The sequence below is a fragment of the Monodon monoceros genome, unplaced genomic scaffold, assembly GCF_005190385.1.
Source record: "Monodon monoceros isolate NGI ecotype Baffin Bay Population unplaced genomic scaffold, NGI_Narwhal_1 Super_Scaffold_11, whole genome shotgun sequence".
NCBI lineage: Eukaryota > Metazoa > Chordata > Mammalia > Artiodactyla > Monodontidae > Monodon > Monodon monoceros.
Window position 1 is genome coordinate 83,009,773 of NW_021703767.1, and position 5,395 is coordinate 83,015,167.

The 5,395-nt window shown below is 48.2% G+C and overlaps 1 pseudogene; it reads right to left on the minus strand.

The window, feature by feature from the left end:
* Window positions 1–979: 979 nt before the first annotated feature.
* Window positions 980–4,833, minus strand: LOC114890307 (annotated as a pseudogene).
* Window positions 4,834–5,395: the final 562 nt, after the last annotated feature.

A 5,395-nucleotide genomic window follows, 5' to 3' on the forward strand; every position in this document is an offset into this window, starting at 1 on the left:
AAATCAGAAGAACTGTCAGAGTAAAAAATGACACAAAAGAAAATGAAATGGAAATGGTTGATGAAAGGGACATTTTACAATTGTAAGTATTTTATAGTAATTTCTTGCAAATGAGATTGACCTTTTCATTCCTTTGAATCTCTGAAAGTGCCTGAGAGACTTAAAATCAAATCAGATTACACCTGTTTAGGGTGAAGTATCAAAGCTTCTGCAAGAGAACTCTTTACCTCAGTGTTTGTGGAGCTATAATAAATGTACTGAGGAGCCAGTGCTTCCTGGAAAGTCATTTTTGTTTTTGTCTTCTTTAATTTATTTAATTAATTAATTTATTTTTGGCTGTATTTGGTCTTCGTTGCTGTGCCTGGGCTTTCTCTAGTTGAAGCAAGCGGAGGCTACTGTTTGTTGCTGTGTGTGGGCTTCTCATTGTGGTGGCTTCTCTTGTTGTGGAGCATGGGCTCTAGGCGTGCAGGCTTCAGTAGTTGTGGAACGCAGGCTCAGTAGTTGTGGCTTGCGGGCTGTAGAGCACAGGCTCATAGTTGTGGTGCATGGGCTTATTTGCTCCATGGCATGTGGGATCTTCCCGGACCAGGGCTTGAACCCGTGTCCCCTGTGTTGGCAGGCGGATTCTTAACCACTGCGCCACCAGGGGAGCCCTGGAAAGTCGTTTATTGGGACAGTCAATCAGGGAGAGACTCCACTGACCCCGATCTTCAGTGGTAAGGGAGTCAGAGGTTAGGTGTGGCTAAGGAACACTGAAAGTGTGCAGGATTGAGGACTGTGCATATGAGAAGTCAGGAGATTGTCTAGGGCTGTTCTAAACCTGCTTGGTAGGGCCCTGTTGGAGTTTTCGGAATATAGAAGGGACATGGTAGTCACTGGGGGTGTTTAAGATTAGGAAAGGGCCTGTGTCTGGCTGGCCCTAAGACCAAGAGAAACTTCAAGCTGTGGTTTGCAAGGAGAGGTGGGTGTGGATGTCTGCCTAGGTGTTCCAGAGGATGATGACCGTGACGATGGAGGGGGCCAGGAAGAGCAGGTAGAGACTGAAGAGCAGGGTGTCCATCATGTGGCTGAACTGCATCCACAGGCTGACCGAGTGCTGCTTCTGAGCCTCGTCCTCCTGCTGGGCCCTCGCTGACCCAGGGCACCCATTTAGCTCTGCCTCCCTGGGACCTGGCGCCTTCCCCACCAACTCCACGGGCTCCTTCACACCTACGGAGAGACAGAGACTCAGCTGTGGGCTGCCAAGGTCAGCTGGGGGGTTGTGGGGGCAGGAAGGAGGCGGGAGCAGAGAAGGGGAGGGGATGGGAGAGGACGCGTGGGCCGTGCTGATTTCCCTCACCAGGCAGGTGGGCAGGGCTGAGGCCCAGGCCCGTGTTCTCTTCTGGGGAGCAGCGGGGCAGCATTTCCTTGGGCTGGTACAGTGTAGAAGCAGGGAACGGAGCCAGCGAGGCCTGGGTGGGGGCTGGGTGGTGGCCAGATGCAGCAGGTAGGTGATGAAGATGGTCTCCAGCAGGCGGACCACCATCAGTGACAGACACTGGGCAAAATAGACACCTGAAGGCAAAGCAAACTATAAATAAATCTGGGCAGATTCCTCACTACAATTTTTTTTCCCCCAAATCCAATCTTTCCTCAGAATCCATTCCCTCCTTAAGTGGAGAGGCAGCGGTTCTCCTGCTACCTGCCTCCCACCATGTCCCCTGCTGCCTTTGCTTCCCCGGAACGTGGGAGGGACCATACTGATGCAGGGGGCGCCACTGGCAGGGAGTAAGTCATTCAACGTCATGAGCAGGAAGACGTTGTAGCCCAGCAGGAGTGTCATCTTGAATGGGGCGCGGTTCTCACTTTCTGCTGGCAGGAAGAAGCTGAGGGCGTCGGTGGCTATCAGAAAGCTCCTGGGCACCAGGGGGCTTATGACGTAGAGGCTGGGCCTGCGCCTGACGGCCACCTGGTGGGGAGGAGTGTGGAGGATGTGGCAAATAACCGATGCCAGAGGGCTCAACTCTTTCTCTCTCTCTCTCGCTATATATATATATATTTTTTTTTAAAATTTATTTTATTTATTTATTTTTGGCTGTATTGGGTCTTCGTTGTGGTGCACGGGCTTCTCATTTCAGTGGCTTCTCTTGTTGTGGACCACGGGCTCTAGGCGTGCGGGCTTCAGTAGTTGTGGAACGCAGGCTCAGTAGTTGTGGCACACAGGCTTAGTAGTTATGGCTCATGGGCTCTAGAGCACAGGCTCAGTAGTTGTGGCGCCCTGGCTTAGTTGCTCCGCGGCATGTGGGATCTTCCCGGATTAGGGCTCGAACCCGTGTCCCCTGCATTGGCGGGCAGATTCTTAACCCCTGCACCACCAGGGAAGTCCCTCAACTCTATATTTGATTATCCAATCCTTGCTGATGTCCAGTTAGGCTGGCCATGGGATGACCTCGTTGGGTAACAGATGCATTTAATTGTGACCTCTTCCAAAGTGCCCCCAATTTTGTTGTCTAATTTTCCCCTATGTTCCACCTGCTGGGAATGCAACTGTAGACTTTTAGGGGCAAGTGGGGCACTTTGGAGCATTGGACAGGACCGCCCATTCTTACAACAGCCCAGCTGCTCTTCCTCTCTGCAGGGCAGAGGCCTTGGGGATCCTTCTTGAGGGCAGTTATGGTAGGGGGTAGAGTGAGGAGCAGGGGCTTAACCCCCTGGAACTATTTTTACATCCCAAAGGGCCTTAGATCAAGAGGAAAATCACAGAGCAACTGGGCTCGGAAGTCAAACAGGGGCCCCTGGACTTACAAAGAACATGATCTGGTCATATAGGTTGCTGTCCACCAACGTCTCTGGGGTGGCCTTGTCGATATTCAGGAGCTACCACTCCCCCAGGTCAGAATGATGTTACGAGACGTGTCTGTTATCACCCACAATTCCTTATCCATGCACAGGAGCATGCTGTCCACTGCAAGGGAGGCCGGGGCCGCTCAGTCCAGAAGTCTCCTCAAGTCTCCTGTACACAAGATTCAATTCCTCCTTCACTGAGCTTCTTCAACAAATTCTCTTCTCTGTCCTTTAAAGCAGGGCATCCAGGTTGTCTCAGATGGGTCACAGGACCAGCAATTCATATATGTGTGGGCTGCAGCATAGGGAGTTTCTTTGTTGTTGTTGAAGTCAAAGTTATGGGAAGACTAGATATGACTCAAACATGAGTCAAGAACTTTCCTGTTTTTCTTCTCAATTTCCCAATTCTATGATGTTGTTTTAGTGGACTCAGTCTTGAACAGCTCAATATTTTTATAATTACACACAGGCCTATTATAATGATTAATTTATCCAGTTCTGCCACAGGATACCTGGTGGCATTCAGTTACGTTAATTACCAGTTTAAGTGTGTTAGCTATTAATGTTAAAAGGTTTGAACTAAAAATTATAGATGTGCAGCAACTCAGGGTCAGGTGGGCCTCTTTGGTGCAAGGGCCATCTAAGATCTAAAGTAGTAGTATTTATTTATTTATTTATTTTATTTATTTACTTTATTGAGGAATTAAAGCAGTAGTTCTTAACCCTCTCTGCACATTAGCATCACCTGGGGAGATATAAAAAATCACAGTAACTGATCCCCACCTGGAACAATTAAATTGGAATTTCTGAGGTAATGCATAGTTATTGGTATTTTTAAAAAGCTTCAGTGGGTAGCCAGAGTCGAGAAACACTAATGTAAAACCTTCCTAAGTAACACCTACATCATTTAAATATCTTCCCCTTGAACCTTAAATGGTTACCAAAATGTGTCTCGCTCACCTGTGTAGAGGAGGGAACTGAAGGTGAACGTGAAGTTCTATTGGTCAAAAGGAAAGTGGAAGATGTCCAGATTACAGGTGCTGGTCACCTTCATTGGCCTGTCATACTGTATTTGACCTTCGCTGCTGACATAGGCGGTGAGACCTGGAGGTCCCTGATCCACATCCACGCTGCTTGTGAGAGTCAGGGAGAGGTGGGTGCTGTGGGTGCCTTCATCAGCTTTTGACTCCCTTCCATCCCAGGTCTTCCCCTACTGTGCTCCTTTTGGGCTCTTTCTCTAAGGTCACTCTCTCATCTCTTCTGCTCATAGTGTTTTGTGGGAGTCACCTAACAGAGGCTGTGCCCCAGTCTGAATCTGTTGGTGTCCCCATGCCCTGCACTGACCCTCAGCTGTTCTTTGCAGATGGGCTTCATGCTGGCTTTCCCCCACCCAGATACGCACGATTCCATGATGATGATGTCTGGGAGCCACAGGTTCTCAGCTGATACAGTGTGTATTCATTTTTATGTGATCTTTTGTATGATCTCCATCTGTTTCCATAACATTTAAGGTATGTACCCAGCCTGGGAACAAATATTCCCTCATGGAGGCAATCCCTCAGATGGATTGCCACCCTCTCTTAGTATTTTACCTACTCCTTCAGGGCTACTCTTTTCATAGACGCCATATCAAAGGAAAAAGACAGGGAGGGTAGGTTGAGGGTGTGGTGGAAGAGGCACCGGAGGACAATGAAAACGTAGAATTGGAGAGGCGGTGTAATGGGACAGCTTGGTAGATCTCTATGCAGTCAGGGAGGGAGGAGGGCTGTGTGTCCTGAGCAGTGGAATGTCTTTCTGTTTGTCACCAAAAGGAAATCAAAACACTGACATTATGGAAGAACTATTTAACATGTTAATTCTAATGTCCTTCAAGTGCCAGAAGGAAGTTCCTAGATATCCTTCAGAACCACACTCTGGTCTTCCCGGTTCTTGCCCCATCTTACCTTGAAGCAGGAGGCTGATAGTGAAGCACAAGACGATTCCCCTCCTAGCAGGCCACCCCCCTTCCATCCTCCTCTTCTGGACTCTTCTCTGGGGACTCACCAGGAGCCCCTAAACCCTGGGGCTTAAAGGAGCTCGAACCACCCCTTGGTTCCTGGTTTTGAATACTGCTCATGACAAGTGACCACACCCTGATGAGAGGCTGTGGCCAGAGAGGTCACAGCAGAGTGTCCTGCTTTGCCCCTGCCCAGGTATGCTTTCTGGGCTCCAGGAAGGGAGAAAGTTGGGCCAAGATTAAGGGAGAAGCATCCTATTTGGCAGCTCTGTGCTGAGATCAATAACAAAATAACTCGCTTTAATAATAGAGCATGGGCTGGGGAAATATGAATTATTATTTTTCTAAGGCCAAGGAATCTTCAGATTTGGAAAGGTGACAATATGTAGTGATTTGGTTATGTATTCATTCAGAATAATTGCAAATACCAAATTATAAATCTTGATTCATAGCTTCATTATCTACTGTTCATATTTTTCCAACATTCCACAGCTAGATTTCCTCTCTCTAGTCTTTCTGCCTCCCTAATTCATTCTCCCCCAGACTAATGTTCTCCATACAATTTTTTACTCTATG